Raw genomic sequence first — 22,437 nt, forward strand, 5'->3', positions numbered from 1 at the left:
TGCCAGTCCGTGTAGGCAGTACTGAGCTTTATGGACCCAATGGTCTGACTCATGTTCAGTACAAGGTTCCCAGAGGCAAAACATCTTTCTTTTCACTTAGCTGTAGAGTACAGTTGCCATATTTTAAAAAGTGAAAATCTGGACACAAAAGTTGTTGGGTTTTTTGGCAAAGTTGTTGAGCTCAGATAAATGTAATAAAATATTTTGCAAAATCTCCCTCCAAAATTAAGTTTTTGACCTATTTTTTTAAGGAAACTGGACAAAAAACCAAAACTTTTGGCATGGGTTGCTATACACCCAGGTTTTCCTGGACAGCTTTAGCAATATCGGGAATTCCGCCCGGATGCTTTTTTCAATGGACGAATCCTAGATATGTCTGGGGAAACCCAGATGTATGGCAGCCCTACTGTAGGGCAGCTGTGACGAACCTTTCGCCTGCCAGATGTTGCTGAACTACAACTCCCATCAGCCCCTGCAAGCATGAGCAGTGGGCAAGCATGAAGGGAGTTGTTGGTTAGCAACACTGGGTAAACCAAAGCTTTCCTATACCTGCAAGTTACTAAAAGCAGCCAGAGTTGGGGCAGTAGCCCAAATATGGAGGAAGGATAACCACCCAGATAGGGTGTGGAGGTTCTCACAAAACACCAGGACCTCCTGCAGAAAAGGAAGTGGTTGTTTTCAATCAGTGTTCCAGCATAACAGCCAGGAGTCTCACAGCTCCTATAGATCAGGGATTTTTGAACAGCTCCGTGGACCACCAGTGGTTTGCAAGCTTCATTGAGGCAGTCTCTGGCAAGCCCACCTTCAATATATTGGTTTTTGTATTTGCATTGCTGCTTTTATTTCTTGTACTTTTTTCATTCTATTGCAATTTGAAATTCAAATTGTAATACAATGTAAGAAATAAAGGAAGCTATAAAGATACAATTAAAAACAGCATCTATCACAGCACGGTGCTGTTGCTACAAGAAGCCAAAACGTCATTCAGTCCTCTTAACCAGGAGGACTAGGCACTTGACTTTAAAGCAAGAAAGTTGCTAGTTGGCAGGAATTCAGAATAGATTCCATTTATTCTTAACCCGCTATTGGTTTTGTGGATGTGTGTTAATCCCTTTTTGGTGCATCGGGATAATCTGGGCTTGCTTTCCTGTGTATTTCTAAAACATATATACAATGTGAGGTCAGAGATGAAGTCATTTAGTATCTGTGTGTGTGAGAGACATTAATGCACCAAGAAAAGGCACAAATGTCTCTTCCTCGCCCCTTGAAGATTTTTCTTAAATGTTCCCCTTATGACAAGCTGTTTTCTTTAGCCAAGCTAGTTTTAGATTAAGATATTTATCCAGTAAAAATGGAGAACAGAGATTACTCTTGATGGGCTGGATATAGGGCTGCAGGCTCCGAGTCTGGGTTGGCTGCATCTTTCATGCACAAAATTAAGAAGGAAAAAAAATGTGTGTTGTGGGGGGGCGGGGGCGGTTCAGTAGTTGCTGACAACCAGAGGACAAAAATCCTCCCCAATACTTCAAATTTATTGACCCATTCTTCCAATGGGAGCTATAAGAACATAAGATCAAGCCAATGCCTCATCTAGTCCATCATCCTGTTTTCACAGTCACCAAATATTTTTCCCAATGGGAAGCCCGCAAGCATAATTTGAGCGCAGTAGCACTTTCCTTGCCTGTAATTCCCAGCAACTGGTATTTACCGTGTTTTTCGCTCTATAAGATGCACCAGACCACAAGACGCACCTAGTTTTTGGAGGAGGAAAACAAGAAAAAAAATATTCTGAATCTCAGAAGCCAGAACAGCAAGAGGGATCGCTGTGCAGTGAAAGCAGCAATCCCACTTGCTGTTCTGGCTTCTGGGATAGCTGCGCAGCCTGCATTCGCTCCATAAGACGCACACACATTTCCCCATACTTTTTAGGAGGGAAAAAGTGAGTCTTATAGAGCAAAAAATACGGTATACTGCTTCCCAGTCCTCCACCTCCACCAGGTTGTTTAAATTTGTGCTCTATGGACCTCAGCTACAGTCATGCAAAACGTGTCATTCTCTGGTGCTGAGGGTGGTCCTCTGAACCAAGGGTTACCTGGTGGTCAGTGCTCAGCTACCTTAGCAGCATCATTTCCATTACAGTGGTACCTTGGTTTGCATATGTCTTGGTTTGCATACGTTTTGGATTACAAACACATCAAACCCGGAAATGCGTGTCCTGGTTTGCAACCTTTTTTTTTATTATTGCAACCCATTTTTTTTTTATTACGAACAAATTTTTTTTTGGAGGCCCCATTGGCGAAAGCGCACCTTGGGTTACAATCTGTTTTGGTTTACAAATGGACCTCCGGAACGGATTATGGTTGTAAACCAAGGTACCACTGTATTTGGGCATCGAGGGCGCCATCTAGGCTTCAGTACCAGCCTGCCTGGACACTCTGTCAGCTGACTCTTGAGGGCCAATCCCAGGCCACCAGCCCCTATAAAGCCCTAGCCTCAGAGGACGCTCTTCACCAGGGGTCAGCAACGTTTTCAGCAGAGGGCTGGTCCACTGTTCCTCAGACCTTGTGGGGGTCGGACGATATTTTTTTTGGAGGGGGGGGGAATGAGCGAATTCCTATGCTCCGCAAATAATCCAGAGATGCATTTTAAATAAAAGGACACATTCTACTAATGTAAAAACACCAGGCAGGCCCCACAGATATTTTTTGCTCCATGAGGCGGCCCCTTTGCATCACAAGGACTGAGGCCTAGTCCCAGTTACCACAAGCAGACCAAGGATAGGGACACAGCGCTGGTTTCCAGCTCTGGGGAACCGGTTTTCCTGGCACATATCGAACGCTGACAGTCTGCAAACATTAATATTTGAGGAGGTGGTGAATAACTGAGGGGCGATGAGAAACCAACACTGTTTGTGACGTCTTCTTGTGCAGAAATAGCTTTAATGTGCAGAAATTGGAAGCACTTTTGTGTTTTTCTGGTCGGCGTTTAACGATCCCTCGCCCCAACACCTGGCAATGGGTTTGCTCATTTTATGGGTGCATTTATTGCTTGATGTTAAGCCCATTTTTGTCCCATTGTATGTCAGAGGGTTATGCGGTATCTTGAGAAAAGACCCAGAAATCTAAAGCGCCTCATGTGAAGCATTGCCTTGTTTCATTGCCCGAAAGGAAGCTGCACAATCCATATTCTGGAAATGTTCCGTGTTTAGATGCGCGTGCAATCGTATTGTTACTGCCGTTAACTTATTTGCAGAGTGCTTCCAGCACACATCAGGACATGCCGTAGCTTCAGCGGCAGAACACACGCCTAATGTCCCAGGTCCCCAATCCTTGGAACCTCCACTTTTTAAAAAGGATATTCTCTGTTTCAGTGCCGCTGTGTCTGAAGAATGGGCCTTCACACTCCAGCTTGAGCGGAAAGCAGTCAACAAGCAGGAAGCGGGCATCGTTCCAAGTAGATTCCTAAGGGGTGCCAACCAGCCAGTGCTAATTGAAGGTAATTGCCTCATCAATATTTATAATCCCTATTCTTTCCCCTCCCCCAAACGATGATCTGGTTATGCCAACAAATCAGCGTGGGCCTGAGGGGCCCCTAGTGTCGTTGTCACTCGCTAATGTTTTCTTTAAAATGCCAACGACTTGGTGCTTTACGTAGGAAATTAATGAAAAACCCACAGTGCCCCAATCTGCAGGCTTATGATTTACTTGTTGGGAGAGGAAATGGGAATTTCTGGCTACCTCTCAGTTGTGGTGTGATCTGCCACCAGGATTCTAGGACCACATCTGCACCACACATCTAAAGCAGGATCATACCGCTTTAGACAGTCAGGGCTTCCACCAAAGAATCCTGGAAACTAATAGTTAATAATAATAATAATTTTTTAAAAATATTTATTTATACTCTGCCCATCTGACTGGGTTTCCCCAGCAACTCTGGGCTACATTATTATTATTATTATTATTATTATTCATAGAATCATAGAATCATAGAATCATAGAGTTGGAAGAGACCACAAGGGCCATCGAGTCCAACCCCCTGCCAAGCAGGAAACACCATCAGAGCACTCCTGACATATGGTTGCCAAGCCTCTGCTTAAAGACCTCCAAAGAAGGAGACTCCACCACACTCCTTGGCAGCAAATTCCACTGTCGAACAGCTCTTACTGTCAGGAAGTTCTTCCTAATGTTTAGGTGGAATCTTCTTTCTTGTAATTTGGATCCATTGCTCCGTGTCCGCTTCTCTGGAGCAGCAGAAAACAACCTTTCTCCCTCCTCTATGTGACATCCTTTTATATATTTGAACATGGCTATCATATCACCCCTTAACCTCCGCTTCTCCAGGCTAAACATGCCCAGCTCCCTTAGCCGTTCCTCATAAGGCATCGTTTCCAGGCCTTTGACCATTTTGGTTGCCCTCCTCTGGACACGTTCCAGTTTGTCAGTGTCCTTCTTGAACTGTGGTGCCCAGAACTGGACACAGTACTCCAGGTGAGGTCTAACCAGAGCAGAATACAGTGGCACTATTACTTCCCTTGATCTAGATGCTATACTCCTATTGATGCAGCCCAGAATTGCATTGGCTTTTTTAGCTGCCGCGTCACACTGTTGGCTCATGTCAAGTTTGTGGTCAACCAAGACTCCTAGATCCTTTTCACATGTACTGCTCTCAAGCCAGGTGTCACCCATCTTGTATTTGTGCCTCTCATTTTTTTTGCCCAAGTGCAATACTTTACATTTCTCCCTGTTAAAACTCATCTTGTTTGTTTTGGCCCAGTTCTCTAATCTGTCAAGGTCGTTTTGAAGTGTGATCCTGTCCTCTGGGGTGTTAGCCACCCCTCCCAGTTTGGTGTCATCTGCAAATTTGATCAGGATGCCCTTGAGTCCATCATCCAAGTCGTTGATAAAGATGTTGAACAAGACCGGGCCCAAGACAGAACCCTGTGGCACCCCACTAGTCACTCTTCTCCAGGATGAAGAGGAACCATTGATGAGCACCCTTTGGGTTCGGTCAGTCAGCCAGTTACAAATCCACTGAGTGGTAGCATAGTCAAGACCGCATTTTACCAGCTTCTTTACAAGAATATCATGGGGCACCTTGTCAAATGCCTTGCTGAAATCAAGGTAGGCTACATCCACTGCGTTCCCTTCATCTACCAGGCTTGTAATTCTGTCAAAAAACGAGATCAGGTTCGTCTGACATGACTTATTTTTCAGAAATCCATGCTGACTATTGGTGATCACAGCATTCCTTTCTAGGTGCTCACAGACTGTTTGCTTAATGATCTGCTCCAGAATCTTCCCTGGTATTGATGTCAGACTGACTGGGCGGTAATTATTTGGGTCCTCTCTTTTCCCCTTTTTGAAAATAGGGACAACATTTGCCCTCCTCCAGTCTGCCGGGACTTCGCCTGTTCTCCAGGAATTCTCAAAGATGACTGCCAGTGGTTCTGAAATCACATCTGCCAGTTCTTTTAATACTCTTGGATGCAGTTCATCTGGCCCTGGAGACTTGAATACATCTAGACTGGCCAAGTATTCTTGTACTATCTCCTTAGTTATTCTGGGCTGTGTTTCCTCTGCTGAATCATTTGCTCCAAATTCTTCAGGTCGGGCATTGTTTTCTTTATCAGAGAAGACTGAGGCAAAGAAGGCATTGAGGAGTTCAGCCCTTTCTGTGTCCCCTGTTTGCATTTCACCATCTTCTCCTCTGAGTGACCCCACTGTTTCTTTGTTCTTCCTTTTGCTACGAACATACCCATAAAAGCCTTTTTTGTTGCTTTTAACCTCTCTAGCAAGCCTGAGTTCATTCTGTGCTTTAGCTTTTCTGACTTTGTGTCTACACGTGCTGGCTATTTGTTTGAATTCCTCTTTGGTGGTTTCCCCCCTTTTCCATTTTTTGTACACATCCTTTTTTAATCTTAACTCAGTTAAAAGTTCTTTAGATAGCCACCCTGGCTTCTTTAGGCACCTTCCATGTTTCCGTCTCATTGGTATTGCCTGAAGTTGTGCTTTTACTATCTCCCTCTTAACAAACTCCCAGCCATCATGAACTCCCTTTCCTTTTAGTATTACTGTCCATGGGATCTCACCCAGCACTTCCCTAAGTTTTATGAAGTCGGCTTTCTTAAAGTCGAGAAATTGTGTCCTAGTATGCTTGGCTGCTCCTTTCCGCTGTATAGTAAACTTCAGAAGAGCATGATCACTCGCGCCTAATGATCCTTCCACTTCTACCCCACTAACCAGGTCATCAACATTGGTTAGGACCAGATCTAAAATGGCTGTTCCTCTTGTTGCTTCTCCCACTTTCTGGACAATGAAGTTGTCTGCAAGGCCAGTGAGGAATCTGTTTGACCTTATGCTCTTGGCTGAGTTTGACATCCGACAAATATCCGGGTAATTGAAGTCCCCCATTACTACTATCTCCCTTCCTTTTGCATGCTTGGCCATCTGTTCCAGGAAGGCATCATCTATGTCCTCCGTTTGGCTTGGGGATCTATAGTAAACTCCCACAATGAGGTCACTGTTATTCTTCTCTCCCTTAATTTTGACCCAAATGCTCTCACTTTGGCTTTGAGGTTCTAAATCTTGGATCTCTTCACAGGTATACACATCCCTGACATATAACGCCACTCCTCCTCCTTTCTTGTCTGGTCTGTTTCTCTGAAATAGATTGTATCCCTCCATTATTACATTCCAATCGTGGGACTTATCCCACCAGGTTTCAGTGATTCCTATTATGTCATATTTAGTTTGCTGCACCAAGAGCTCAAGCTCATCTTGTTTATTTCCCATGCTTTGCGCATTAGTGTACAGACATTGAAGTCCATTAATCATTCCCCCGTGTCTCTTATTTAAGGATTTTTTCCTCCCACCACTAGGTCTGCGTGCTGTTTGCTCCATTCGGTCTATGACATTTGGATGATCATCTTCATCAATTGATAGACTCCTACCTTCAGGAGCACTGTCTCCCTCCCCCACATTAGTCAGTTTAAAGCCCTCCTGATGAGGTTTCTGAGATTTTTTGCAAAAACATTCCTCCCAACCGTTGTGAGGTGCAGCCCATCGCTTGCCAGAAGTCCATCTTCAAGAAACTGCATTCCGTGATCTAAGAATCCAAACCGTTCCTGTTTACACCATTTGCGAAGCCAGTTGTTCACTTCCACTATTTTTCCCTCTCTCCCTGGGCCACGTCGTTCAACTGGGAGGACAGATGAGATGACAATTTGTGCATTTAATTGCTTCAATTTCCTGCCCAGAGCCTCGTAATCTCTTTTGATCTTCTGGAGGCTATTGCTTGCAGTGTCATTGGTTCCCACATGAACCAAGAGGAAGGGGTATTTGTCAGTGGGTTTTATGATTCCTTGCAGTCGTTCAGTTACATCTTGGATCTTAGCCCCGGGGAGACAGCACACTTCCCGAGACATCTTGTCAGGCCCACAGATCACTGCTTCTGTTCCCCTCAGTAGGGAATCCCCTATCACCACTACACGCCTCCTCTTAGGTCTGTTCGGGGTTCTTCCGTGAGCTGTCTGTTCCAAGGTCGCCTGCACATTCCCTGAGGACTGAATTTGCTGCTCGTCTTCATATACCTGATCGACAGTAATGAGGGAGAGATCCTCAAATGGAGTCTGCTCTTCGTCTTCCATGCTAGGGGAGAGGACCTCAAAACGATTCTGTATTTCTAAACAATCAGAGCGAACCCTGGGCCTCCTACTTCTTTGAGTCACGTTTCTCCATATATCTGGCTCCTGTATTGGTGAACTAGCCTCCTTCTCAGGGGAGTCCCCTGTCTCCTCCTTGGTGGAGACGGTGTGCTCTGTTGCTTCCAAGAAGAGCTCCAGCTCTCTAATTCTTTGGAGCGTAGCTACACGTTCCTCCAGTTGCTGGACTTTGTCTTTTAAGAGGGCAATCAACATGCAATTGCTGCAGGTAAAGCTGCCTGCAACCTTTGGCAAGATGGCAAACATTGCGCAGGAACCACAGGCGACTGCAGCTGTTCCCTCACCCTCCATCTTGAGAACGTGTCGTTGGGGCTGACCACAGCGGTCCTCCATCATAAAAAGCGTGAAGACAGGACAAATAAATCCCCCCCAAAAAACCTAGGTCTCCCCCAACAAACGTTTAAGACTAGCTCCCCTAAATCTAAAAGATGGATCAAACTGCGCGCGCCGCTAGGCGCGCGCCGCTGCCCTACAAGCTCTGATAAGCTCCTCCCACAGCTAATCACCTACTTCAACAGAAGCCCTGCCCCCTCTGACCTTTGCACAGGGAGAGCAGCTAATCAGCCACAAGAAACACACACACAAGAAAACCCTTTTTGCTCCTTCTTCAGCTGCTGCCCTACAAGCTCTGATAAGCTCCTCCCACAGCTAATCACCTACTTCAACAGAAGCCCTGCCCCCTCTGACCTTTGCACAGGGAGAGCAGCTAATCAGCCACAAGAAACACACACACAAGAAAACCCTTTTTGCTCCTTCTTCAGCTGCTGCCCTACAAGCTCTGATAAGCTCCTCCCACAGCTAATCACCTACTTCAACAGAAGCCCTGCCCCCTCTGACCTTTGCACAGGGAGAGCAGCTAATCAGCCACAAGAAACACACACACAAGAAAACCCTTTTTGCTCCTTCTTCAGCTGCTGCCCTACAAGCTCTGATAAGCTCCTCCCACAGCTAATCACCTACTTCAACAGAAGCCCTGCCCCCTCTGACCTTTGCACAGGGAGAGCAGCTAATCAGCCACAAGAAACACACACACAAGAAAACCCTTTTTGCTCCTTCTTCAGCTGCTGCCCTACAAGCTCTGATAAGCTCCTCCCACAGCTAATCACCTACTTCAACAGAAGCCCTGCCCCCTCTGACCTTTGCACAGGGAGAGCAGCTAATCAGCCACAAGAAACACACACACAAGAAAACCCTTTTTGCTCCTTCTTCAGCTGCTGCCCTACAAGCTCTGATAAGCTCCTCCCACAGCTAATCACCTACTTCAACAGAAGCCCTGCCCCCTCTGACCTTTGCACAGGGAGAGCAGCTAATCAGCCACAAGAAACACACACACAAGAAAACCCTTTTTGCTCCTTCTTCAGCTGCTGCCCTACAAGCTCTGATAAGCTCCTCCCACAGCTAATCACCTACTTCAACAGAAGCCCTGCCCCCTCTGACCTTTGCACAGGGAGAGCAGCTAATCAGCCACAAGAAACACACACACAAGAAAACCCTTTTTGCTCCTTCTTCAGCTGCTGCCCTACAAGCTCTGATAAGCTCCTCCCACAGCTAATCACCTACTTCAACAGAAGCCCTGCCCCCTCTGACCTTTGCACAGGGAGAGCAGCTAATCAGCCACAAGAAACACACACACAAGAAAACCCTTTTTGCTCCTTCTTCAGCTGCTGCCCTACAAGCTTATTAGTAGTAGTAGTAGTAGTAGTAGTATTTATTGAGTTTATATACTTCTCTATACCTACAGGTCTCAGGGCAGTTCCATGGATAAAATTAGAATATAAAACCACAAAATACATAATCAAAATAAAAACAACAGCAACCAGAGTGGTTAGGACAGGCATAGGCAAACTCGGCCCTCCAGATGTTTTGGTACTACAACTCCCATCATTCCTAGCTAACAGGACCAGTGGTCAGGGATGCTGGGAATTGTAGTCCGAAAACATCTGAAGGGCCAAGTTTGCCTGTGCCTGGGTTAGGGGAACCCCTATAAGAAAGCACAATGGCTTTTTTCCTTTAAAAAGTGTTTAGGTGTACTCTCATTTTGACTCAAGAAAACCACCATTTTATAGTTCAGATTGGGGGAAATACATACAGTAAATGGACAAAAGTACAAAGATTCACAAAATGTTTAGGGATATACCTACCCCTGTGTCCCTCCTCCCCCCTGGAGGAAAAAAAAAAGCACTGAGAAAGCATCCTGACTTAACCTAGTCCTAGTTAAGTTAACTGGCTGCATCTTTGCCTGGTGTTTTGGATACTCGTCTCTCTGTGATTTCTCCTTCCAGCAAGGATGAATTGGTCCACCAATGGAACAAGATTGCTGGTGGGGCAACCTGCCACATAGGTGCAGTTGGACAGGATGCTCCAGCATTTGCTGGGCTCTAGCAGCTGTTGCACAGGGTGAGGAAGCAGACGCTTGTACCTGTCAAGCAGCAACAGTTGAAGATCGTGGAGGTTTGCCACGGAGCAGCAATTACGATACAGGCTGGCTTCCTATAATATCTCAACATGGGTGCATTTGTCAACGAGAAGATCAATAGGAGGTTGTCAGATTTCCTACGCCTAGAGAAACGGGATCTTTAAATTCACTCTTCTTCTTTTGTTTGTTTTCTTTCTCTTTGACAATTTTTAAAGCTGTGTGCTCTCGGCCTTGATGATCACTGTGGGGGAGGGACGATGGGAAATTTGGAGCTTATTAGAAGACGGGGCTTGACTCTATAAAATCAGCTTAGTTTGACCAGTTGGCTCTGCTGGGGAACATGGATGGTCTGCTGAATGAGAAATGCTGAAAGGGGGGGAAAGGAACCTCTTAGAACTGCCTTCTTCTATAGATCCTTGTCTTTTCTCTTAAGAGCTGCATGCTACCCAAAAATGGGACTATAACTGCTGTAATAGCTTTCTATGTTGGCTGTCTCTCCAGGAAATAAACCAAACCCAGATGCATGGGATAAACCCTTTTTCTTTTAAAAACACCCCCACTATGAGCCATTTCTATTTGCAAGACAGTAGGAGGATTGTTTGTTGCATAGACTTCTTTTGAAGACCTGATTCACTCTTGGCAATGCCGACGAAGCCCCCAAACCTATCTATTGTCGTGAAATATGAGCCAGGGTTCAATCACAGCATTAAAAAAGATGCTGTGACTTGGAATGTGTGATGTAATAATGTGTGGAGTTCCTTTCCATTGTTCCTGCGAAACCAAAACTGCCCTCCATGTATCTGAGGTTTTTATTTGGGAGAGGGGCTTTCAGAAGAGAGGGAGAGGGAGAGAGAGAGAGAGAGAGAGAGAGAGAGAGAGAGAGGGAGGGAGGGAGGGAGGGAGGGAGGGAGGCAGGCTTCAACATGGATGTGAGCCCCAGCAAATTACAAACTTTACAAATTAGCTGCACATTTTCTGTCTGTCAAAAGAGGAGTGAAGCTAGCTTCATGTTGTCAGGGATGGGCAACCCTGAGTTTCAGGGCTAGATGTGACCATCTAGTATTCTCTATCTGGCCCCTAGGCCTCCTTCCAGGCCACACCCCATCCCTAACCACACCCCTCACTGGGCCTAGTATAATACATTTTTTAATGTACAGTGCAGATGGGGCCTTAGCCATGTCTACCTGTTTTAGTGGGTGAGTAGGTCTAATTGGTTATTAAATCTTTGCCACCATGTGGAAGGTGCCATTTTGGATTCTTTGCCTCAGACTCCACCCCATTTCTGGCTCCTCCCCCAGCACTTTCTTTCACCTTATTGCCTTATTAAGTGCAGAAGGACCCAGCTTTACTCGTGGCAATAGAAAATGAGTATTGCTGTGCACTCTTGTATTATTTTTATGCTGGTGTGGTTTTTTTAATGTGGTTTTCCACATTTGTGTGCTTACTGTTTAATTCCGCAGTTATTTTTGCAAGCAGGGCATTATTATTATTATTATTATTATTATTATTATTATTATTATTATTTTGATAAGCCAATAACGTAAGACCTAAATGACTTGCCTTCTGCTTCCCAAGCATTAGGCTGGTGGGTCTGAATTAAGCAGGTTGTGTCTCTCTGCATAATGAATAGCTTTAAATCTTTCCCCTTAGACCTTAATGGACAGAGCCCTGTCCTGCTTAAATAATTTACAGTGCCCATAAATGAGAGGGTTTTCTCTCCCCCCCCCAACTCTTTTCAAACTGCACACATTCTGTTTCCATAGAAACACATGCAGTCTTTCTGCTTTTGCCTCGCCTTCGGCAAATCAATAGTGGTTTATTTCTCTTTTCCTACACACACACACACACACACACACCTCCTGCCTTTTAAGGCCTTCTGTGGAGGCCTTGGGAAGGAGAGAGAGATGTCAAAGGCACGGTTCCCTTTTGGACTCTGTGGGATAACTTTGTGGTGTAGAGCCTGGGGGGTTCTGAGCAGCAATTGACCCACCGGTGTGATTAAGAAGTGGCGGTTTTAATTGCACATTATACTGCAACCCCCCTCCCCTCCCCGTGAACTGCTGCTGGCTGAGGACAACCCAAAGCTCTTGGATCCTCGAAGGACCACCGCCATGAGGAACAGGCCCGTTGATAGTCAGGCCCCCTCCAATGTACAGGGGCGGCACTATATAAATAGCTAAACGCATTGCCTTTATGATTTGTGAGAAATTCCACAGTCAGAGCTACAGGGTCCTGTTTCCTTTTGTACAAGAGAGCTCTGATGATTTATTGTATCCCCGGGGAACATAGGAAGCTGCCTTATTCCTAGTCAGACCATTGCTCCATCTGGCTCCGTATTGTCATCAGAGCAGCCCTCCAGGGTTTCAGACAGGAGTCTTTCGCAGCTGGGGAATTGAACCGAGGACCTTTTGCATGCAAAGCTTGTGCTGTGCCACTTATTGGAAGGCTCCGCAAAACAGGCAGGAAAATGGTTGTTTCTGCATTGTTGGATTCTCAGAGAGCAACAGTGTCCCTCCCTCTTCCCCTGCGCTTCATGGCTTAGGCTGCTTCTGGCTCAGCTAAACTCCCAGCTCCGTGTCCAGATATAAGTGTTTGTAGATGCACTGCAGGTGAAAACGCCCTGATGGGTGTCTCATTCCAAAGGCCAGGGGGAGAGATTCCAAGGCCATCAACGTATGGGGAGATACTTCCGTTAGGTAGCTGCCTACCTGTTAAGTTTAGCAGGCAAAACTACAGCAAAGGCTCATTTTGATGGGTAACCCATACTTAGAACAACATGAAAGCCAGTTCCTCACATTCCAACCCTTCCCATCTCGTAGCTTTGTTCCCCACCTCACCCATCCCTGGGCAGTTTTGAACCTATTTTGGAGGTTCTTGCATTAAAATAATCACACAGGATGGTGTTTTGTTTGTTTTTTAAAATCCCACAGTCATTGCCCTGTGAATAAGGTGCAGACATTTAGTCAATCAGGATGCTTTTAATTAATCAATTGGATGGATTGGCTAAATGTTTGCCTCCTTTAAATTGTATGTGTATTAGTGCCAGTGGGTTTTTTCTGTTGCTACACTTCAGTGTGGAGTTCTGGCACCTTTAAAAAAAAATCCTTATTATTATTTAATTGAACTTACCTGCCACTTTGTTCACTAAACTTAATTCAAAGCGACTTACGAACATACACTAAAACCAACGTAAAGGTAAAATGGAGTAAAAGCTAAAATGCATTCACATTTATAAAGAGGCAGGACTAAGACATTCTGCTCACTGAAGGAGGAGGTCAAAGGCCTGGTGGAAAAGAAATGTTCTTGCCTGGCGTCCAGATACAGGTAATGATGGCGCCAAGTGTGTCTCACTGGGGAGAACATTCCATAAGCAGGGGGCCACTACTGAGCAGGCCAGTTCTTCTGTTGACACCCTCTATACTCCCTTGGAGGGGAAATGGAAGAGAAGGCCCCCTGGTGACTAATGGGGGTCCGGGTTGGTTCATGCGGAAAGAGGCAGTTCTTGTGGTATTGGGTCTTGAGCTGCTTAAGGCTTTGTAGGTCAAAACTTGAACTGAGCCCAGAAAATTAAGTGGAAACTAGTGCGGTCATGCCTGAATTGGTGTTATGTGCTCAGACCATCCTCTGTTGGTCAGCAGTTTGACTGCAGTTGCCAAACTGTCTTCAAAGGCAGACCTTCATATAATGCATTGCAGTGATCTAACCTAGAGGTTAGAAGGGTGTAGATAACAGAAGCAGGGTTGATGAATCCCTGATGCTCCAAATTGTTACTTCCCTCCCCACTGAATGGGCCAACTTTGGCAAGGGGTAGGCCCACCAACCTGTCAATCATCTGATGTCATAATGATAGTAGATGATTGACACTCGTGGAGGGGGGGGCAGATGGCGCACATGAGTAGACGTTCAACTCTTCACCTGTTGGACAGGGAGTTCAGTCCTGCTTTGTTCAGATTTGGGTGTGTGAGGGAGTTCTGTGCATGGTACCCCCTCATGCACCCAAATTGAGGAGGATTCAACTCCCCCCCCATCAGCTAACTGGTTCAGTTTTGGAGTGTGATAATCCTGATTTATGCCGGCTTTGTGTTAGTGAAGCAGGCTTTGAGTTACCCGCACCCCAATTTCTGAGTTACAAAAGCACTGAGTATTGCCTTCACATTCTCGCCGTCCTCCCTTCTTGTAAATCTTATTTCATGTTTGAATTCCCTCAGCTATTTCAAGAATGTCATCCTACTGAGGTCAGATTACTTTCCCATGCAATGTATAGAGAGAGCAAGCCTGCGAGGCATGGCACTTTTCAATTAAGTCCCTCTACTTTTCTCAATTAATTTCTTAATTTAGAAGTATAGGAGGCTGGAATTCTAGTATGGAACAGCAACACATCAGTCACAAGATACAAAGGGGGAGGGGAACCCCCTTTTTCAGATATTTTTAGAGGCTGTTCTAGAGAGGGTCAATGCCCCCCAACACATTTTTCTGAAAGCCAGATGTGGTTGTTTGGGTCCTCGCCTTCGTAGCATTGAAGTATTGCTTTTTTAAAGACATAAATTTACATTATGGCTTGAGAGTTGAGCAAATAAGGTGGCAAGACAGATGCTCAGCTAGTGGGGAGGGGGGAAGACACCACATTCTCCAGGAACGGAGAGACACAGGTTCAAATCCCTGACCAGTCTTGGACCCCAAGGAGGAGACACTGTTTTCCCTGTGTGGCAGGTGACCCAGAGCAGCCGTAGGAACAGAGAGCCCCTTTCCTTCCCACAGTTGCTCCAGCAAAAGTGCTGCCTGGTGACTAACTGTAGGAGGCTAGTAAAACCATGTCATTTTCTAGACCCCCTGATCCTCTTTGTATGCCCATTCTTTCCATTGCTGTGGTTGCTATCAGTTTGTTCATTTGTTCTCTCAGCTTCTTTCCCCCATTTTGAGGAATACAGACAAACTCTACAATTTGCCATTGGTTCTGCATCTCCTGATGGAGCTTTTACTCTGCTGTGGAGTCTTGGAGGATCAATTCTTGTTGGGAAAGTGTGTGTGTGTGTGTGTGTGTGTGTGTGTGTGTGTGCCTGGTTGTCCCCAGAGGGCTTGCCCATTTCATTTTCTCCTGATTGCTTTGCGTCCCTGCCCCCCGACAACTAGCTTAGTCTCTGCAGCTTAATATATGGCTGAACGGCATTAACAAGGGATCACTCAGGTGCTTTTATTTTATCAGAGTTAGAGGCCAGCGCTCTCCTCCTCCTTCCCCATGTTTTGATGGCATGGCAGCAATGCTCTGAACTGGCACAGGATAGCCAGGAGCTGCCATTTTAATTTCCCACAATGCCCCAGAGCAATAGTCCTTCAGTCGCATTGTGGGTAATTTAAATGGTGGCTCTCAGACTCAAGACTGTTTTGAAATGGAGGCAGAGAGGCTAAGCAGGTGTTGGTTTGATATGCTGCCACCAGGACCTTGTAAGCAGGGTCTGGTCTTCATAGCAATTACACCCTCAGTGTAGTGAGCAAGAATTTGGGCCTCTGCTTGTGACATACGTATATGGTTTTGCCCTTCTCCGTTTTAACCTCACTGAAAGTGAGTGGCTGGCCCAAGAGAGCTTCATGGGCAGGTCTTCTACCTTAGAAATCATAGAATTGTAGAGTTGGAAGGAACTCCAAGGGCCATCTAGTCCAACCTCCTGCAACCTTCTGTGATTTTGAAGGTGAACACAAAGCTACTTCAGCAAGTCATTAAATGTCTTACCCTTTCCGGTTTCCTGTCATTTAGCAGCACTTCTAGGGATGGGGTATAAATTAGATCCGGTTTGCATTTAAAGGCGAACCTACCTAATTCACAGTCCCCAAAACAGTACCTGAACTGAAACACAGTCATTCTTCAAAATGGGCTCGTGTTTAAATTTTGCAATTCAGTTCTCCAGCTAAGGAATGTGTACAGAATGCGTATATTGGTGAAAATACATGATATTAGGCAAAACTGCTTTGCAAACATGTTCCTATTAGGAGAAATTCGCACTAAGATGCTGATGGATGAGACCTTTACTTTTTTCAACAAAACAAACAAAAATAAATTGGAAACTTATATGCAGATGTGGAGAACTGAAGACTGGAAAAATAAGAAACGGAGAGACGCTGAAATTGACAGTTCTAAGGAGAGGCTCTTTTGCACAACACTGGGCTTGGTAGGCTTAGGAGGTTCGTTTTTGCAGCCTTCTGCTCACTGTGTGTGTGGGATTATGCTCCCAGCCCTGGTAAGGAGGACAGAGGGGAGTTTCCACGACTGGCTTCTGCCACCTCTGCAAACCAAAGACAGGTGTTCGAGGTCTGAGCCGACGTGGTATTAAATGCTTTGGACTCCCACATACGAAGATCAGCTGTCAGGAATCCGCACAACTCACGCAGGCCTGCCCAGGTCCATGGCACGATGACGCAAAGGACAGGGAGGCAAATGTATGCCATGGGTGTGTGACCCAGTTTTGCCTTTTGGAGGGAACGTCTTGTCAACTTTTTGCTGGTGTGAACTGCTCGTAGCGACGCCCTTCCTCAGAATTCAGCTGCTGCTCCAGAGTCTCGAGGGGTTATGTCTGGGAGGGCCTGTGTGGCATGCATGTATCTTCTTTTTAGTGAACCCATGGGCAAATACATCCATGCTGACACTTAAGGCCACATCCGCACTCTCATACCTCTTTAAACTGTCATGGCTTTCCCCAAAGCATCCTGGGGGACTGTAGCATCCTGGGGGACAGGTGCTGAGAGTTGTATGGAGATCCATGTTTCCCTCACAGAGCTACAATTCCCAGAGTTCCCTGCAAACAGGGATGAATTCTTCTTCATCATCATCATTTTTAATTTCTATCTTACAATACTCAAGGCGGTTTACAAGCTGAAGAAACAAAAAATGTACATCTTATAACAATCTAATGCAATACAAAAATGTGATAATAAAACATAACTTTAAAATGGGCAAACTCCATCAAAAAAAGTAACATTCAACAGTCATTATAATAGTATAAAATAATAATATCAACATATAAAAGATAAACAGAAATCCACTCAGCAGTTACAATAATATCTAAGCTATAATCAATAAAACAACAGCAAGCCACAGTACATAAAACAATACAATACACATTGAGAAGCAGAGAGTGGGGCAATGCAGGTAGAAGGAGGCCTTGCCTGATGGAGTCTCTCCCCTCACAGTTCTTCCTCCAGGAACAGCTCCCTTATGAGGACTCCTAGGGCCGGAGGGTGGGGCAAGGCAGGTGGAAGGAGTCTCTCCCCTCACAGAATTGTTAAACTACTGTGAGGGATTATAGCTCTGAGATCTAAGTGTCTAGGAAGCTGCCTTATCAGCAGGCCAGATCAGTGACCCATCTAGCCCAATATTTGCTATAGTGACTAGCAGCTAATCTCTAGACTTTCAAGACAAGTTTACCTCATTCATTCAGGGACTTTCCGCATGCAAACCCAGATGCTGCACGATCCTTTTCCTATCTCAGCCGGCTGGTGGCCCTCTCGATGCCAGCAAATTGGTGCTGTAGAGTTCACTCTCGCAAGTGGTAGTTACGGCCACCAACTTGGATGGCTTTAAAAGAGGACCTGGACAAATTCACGGAGGATGAATCTGTCAAGTGGCTACCAGCCCAATGGTCATGTTCGGCCTTCATGGTCAGGGGCAGTAATGCTTGTGAATACCAGTTTCTGGAACAGCAGGGGAGAGGGCTCTTGTGTTCAAGCTCTTCTTGAGGATTTCCCACAGGCATTTGGTTGGCGGCTGTGAGGATGCTGGACTAGATGAGCCATTATTCATTATTTAGTATATTTCTATACCGCCCTTTATCCGAGGATCTTGACAGGGTGGTTTACAATACGAAAACACAAAAATGCACACCATAGTAACAAACAGAAACAATAACCCCCCACAGTATTTTACTGTTCTTGTGTCATGTTCAATTCATTTAAAATATCAACAGCTTCTGTTTTTCTACTTCTATTGGTCACCTGTTCTCCGGATGCAACCGCTGGCTTCATCTCGCTTTTTTAATATTTAGCAGTCATTTATGCCTTCCTTTATAAGCAATTTTTAAAAAGTGCTTCCTTAATGGTGTTTCATTAATTCCCTTCTTGAATTGGAGGGCTGGAAAGCTAATCAGTTCATGTGGAGCGGGATTGGTTTACAAATAATTAGCAGAGGATTTTGTGCCAAATACCAGAAGCTAGGAGGAGAACCCCACAGCACAAAATGTAAGTTGATGAACATGGTCTCTTAGCCAGATTTTTAAACTAAATGGTTGAAATGTCCCCGTCCCCCCCCCACTAAAACACTCTGTGATTTTTGTTTGCTTGCGTAGAATAATGGCTTCCAACCTGAGAGCAGCAAGGCTTCCATGCCACTGCATAATGAAGTGCCATAATGATCAGGTGACGTGGCCATGGATAGCAATTGGTGGAGGGGAGGAGCCAAATGGCAGTTGGTCTTAGCTGAGCCAATGGGGGGTCCCTCCCTGTCTCACCTCTTCCTCATTGACTGCCATGTGGCCACCCAACCTCTGCTTAAAAACCTCCAATGAAGGAGAGTCCGCCACTTCCCATGGGAGTCTGTTCCACTGTCAATCAGCTCTTATTGGCAGAAAGTTCCTGTATTGTCAGAATCTCCTGTCTTGTAACTTGACTCCGTTGGTTCAGGTCCTGCCCTCCAGAGCAGTTGAAAACAAGTTTGCTCCATCTTCCATGTGACAGCCCTTGAGATATTTGAAAATGGCTGTCATATTTCCTCTCAGTCTCCTCTTTACCAGGCCAAACATACCCAACTCCCTCAACCATTCCTCATAAGGCTTGTTTCAAAAACCCTTTATCATCTAGGTTGCCCTCGTCGGCACACGTTCCAGCTTGCCAACACCCTTCTTAAACTGTGGTGCCCAGAACTAAACACAGTACTCTAGGTGTGGTCTGACTAAGGCACAATAGAATAGTACTATTACTTCCCTTGATCTGGACACTTAACTTCTGTTGATGCAGCTGAGAATAGTGCTCATTAACTTTGCTGCTGCATCAAACCCGTCTCCTCGCTTTGTCCTGGGGCAGGCGCCCACCAGCAGTGGCATAGCGTGGGTTGTCAGCACCTGGGGCAAGGCAAGTAATTTGCGCCCCCTAGCCCGTGGATTTGCGCCCCCTAACCCGTGGATTTGCGCCCCCTAACCCATGGATTTGCCCTAACCCCAGATGTTGCGCCCGGTGCGGCCGGCCCCCCTTGCACCCCCCACGCTACGCCACTGCCCACCAGCATCAAAAACGAGGTCGCTGCTGGCGAGCACATTTCTGGTCTCTTGTGAAAGGGTTCTTGAGAATTTCCAACATTTCTTTGCACTGGAATGGGTGGAATAGCTTTGAATGGAGCGCGTGGGAGGCTTTATTGGCCCGATGAAAACCTGCACACATGCCAAAAGCTGTGAATGAACAGTTAACATGCCTGTGCGGGGGGAGAAGCATGTGTTCAAGGGCCCGCTATGAGGCATTCATGGACAAATTGCAGAAGGGCGCAATATGGTTTTGATCCGTTTTGAAAAATGGCAGCGGGTGCGTGCCAGGTTTTTTCTAGGGCCGTCTGCGTAATGGTGAGGGTGATTATTATCCAGGCGCTGTTCTGTATTATCCAAGGGGGGGGCGGATGGAATGACATAGAAACCGTGAACACCTAGCTGTTTCCAGCAACAGGGGTGGGGGGCAGGGGGTTTATCTTGAAATAATGCCAGGCGATCAACCAGGTTGCTGCATTTCAGGGTATGAAAGAGAATAATTCCCCATCTTGCTGGGAGCCGACAGCTGTGCTACAGCTGTAATCCTGCTCTGATTGACCTCCGTGCTTAGAGACTGCCTCCCTCGGAGTGCCAGATGCCGAGGGCAAGCAGCAGAGGATGCCCCATCTCCCTGGAAGCTGCTGGGTGCAGAGAAAAACGTTGGACTGGATGGGACCTTTTGGCCTAGTCCAGCAGGGTTGTCTTCTTATAAGCCCCCGGAGAGAGTGCCTAGAACAGGAGTGGGGATCCTCAAGCCCTGGGGGGCTGAATGTGGCCCTCCAGGCATTTCTGTCTGGCCCTCAGAACTCTCCCTGGGCCAGGCAGAGGTTTGTTCCAGCTCTGCCTGGAGATTTAGTGGATTGAACCTAGGACCTTCTGAATGTGAAGCAGATACCCCAGTTGGTGCTGATAATGCCAAGGTTGCAGGTTCAATCCCCATTTGGGACAGCTGCATATTCCTGCATTGCGGGGGGTTGGACTAGATGATCCTCAGGATCCCTTCGAACTCTACAATTCTATCCTTCCTTCCTTCCTTCTTGTAGCTGAGCCCACTCTTTTGAGCTAAGACACTTTTCTGATAAGTAAACTGGGAAGTCCTATCGCCTTTGCTGGAATGCCTCTTTCTGGAGGCGTGCTAAATTCACGTCCAGCGGTGAATAATACAAAGCAAAAGTTGTTTGTGCAAGTGAGCACTCAGAACAGGATGCAAAAGAGACACGGGTGAACCAGTTTTGTTCCTCTGCGAGCGTGTAATAACCCGCTCCGTGGCACCTTGGAGATGTTCACTTAATTGAATTCAGTCTGCCGTCAGCTTAACGTCCCTTTGCTTGGTTGTTAATGAGGCTGGTGCTAAGGCTCCTTGGCTCCTTCCCCAGCTTGCAGCAGGAAAGCTCCAAAGGCTTGCATGGAAATGTTCAATTTGCTTGGGCTATTCCTTGAAATCCATTCAAAAGGCAAAGCATCTGCAAGGCAGATGAACATTGGGCCTGCAGAGAAGTAGCCACCTTGAAACATAACAGAAGTGGTTTGGGGTTTTTTGGGGGTTTTTAAGGACCTCTCCAGATGTCTTTTATTGTGCATTCATGATTATTTGTGATCACAATGGTTTGGGGGCAGGTATATGCAATCCCACTTTATTCCTGCAAAAGCTTTGAAGCAGTCATGCTGCCTTTATTTCCAATTGATGCCTTTTACATAACTTCCTGCTGAAGCACTGTAACTTTATATGAACAACAACAAGAAGAGTTTGGATTTGATATCCTGCTTTATCACTACCCGAAGGAGTCTCAGAGCGGCTAACATTCTCCTTTCCCTTCCTCCCCCACAACAAATACTCTGTGAAGTGAGTGGGGCTGAGAGACTTCAGAAAAGTGTGACTAGCCCAAGGTCACCCAGCAGCTGCATGTGGAGGAGCGGGGAAGTGAACCAGGTTCACCAGATTACGAGACTACCGCTCTTAACCACTACACCACACTGGCTCTCACCACAGATGTTCTGCTTTCATGGTGCTGTAGTGAAGGAGTGACCCTCCCAATGGCAAAAATGTGGTAAAATCAGGGAATCATCACAGAACAACTAATAAAGTTGAATGATATGTGGATGGTCCAGTATATTGGTGGTCCAGTATATTGGTGGTCTACCACCAATGCACTGTTATTGCATCAATGACGTGATGCAGAATACTCATGGCAAGAAAACAACAACCCTTTAGCCTGGAGGTATTTGGGCCAATGTGTTTTTAAAAGCCACACCACTGTGGGACAGCCTCCCATGCTCAACCCAATTTTCTCACCAGAGTGTCTTCGTATGAAGCTTGGTGACCAAGCCGCTTGATTGAGAACAAACTTGCATATGAAGCAGGAGAAAAGCCACACCCACCCAAGGCCTAGTCTCTGCAGCTCCTATGCTATGCGTAAAAACTGGACTGGAACTGTTCCATGCTCTGCTAATCTGGAACACATAAAACCTGGTCTGGATACCCTTAACATTGCAACCACCACCATTACCTTCCAGAATAAGGGCCACACCAGGAGGGTTTGTTTGAGGAGGATCTCGGGTATACTCATGCAATGCCAGTGGCATTGAATTTGCCCTCCAACGGCACTTGTCCCTACCCCCAGAAGATTCTGGGTTGTTTTAGAGGGTCCCAGCTGGAACTGCCTGTGGTTTCTTTATTTTCTGGCTAGTGGAGCAGGGAGCTGGTGCTTAATCTACGAGGCTCCCTACTCAAGACCCACTGATCAGAAGGGCCCTATGGATTATGCCCCATGGGTCATAATCTCTCTGTGGATCCTTTGACAACCTTTGACAAATCGTTTTCTAGTTACTGCCAACATGTGATAAAACGAAGCTCTCTAATATTTCCTGAGTCCGGCAGGTATGAAGAAATTGTGATGGCATATTTACAAGATGTAATAATTGTGCTTGGAACACTTTACTCTTATAATATTGATCGCCAGTCTGCAAACTGTCACTGCCATGCAACACCCCCACATAGGTTTCCCACAATTTGAAATAGCAAA

General features: G+C 46.0%; 1 protein-coding gene across 15 annotated transcripts in view; it reads left to right on the plus strand.

Moving 5' to 3' along the window:
- CUEDC1 (CUE domain containing 1) overlaps nucleotides 1-22,437 on the plus strand; it is a 70,442-nt gene that overhangs the window by 22,836 nt on the left and 25,169 nt on the right. For 11 of the 15 annotated variants that reach the window (XM_083587906.1, XM_083587910.1, XM_083587912.1 and 8 more), the window contains exon 2: nucleotides 3,371-3,495. The exons of the other annotated variants lie outside the window; for them this stretch is intronic. The gene's annotated coding sequence lies outside the window, so the exon portion shown is untranslated. The remainder of the gene's footprint in view (nucleotides 1-3,370; nucleotides 3,496-22,437) is intronic. 15 annotated transcript variants of the gene reach the window in all.

The sequence above is a fragment of the Podarcis filfolensis genome, assembly GCF_964270895.1.
Source record: "Podarcis filfolensis genome assembly, chromosome: 15".
Taxonomy (NCBI): domain Eukaryota; kingdom Metazoa; phylum Chordata; class Lepidosauria; order Squamata; family Lacertidae; genus Podarcis; species Podarcis filfolensis.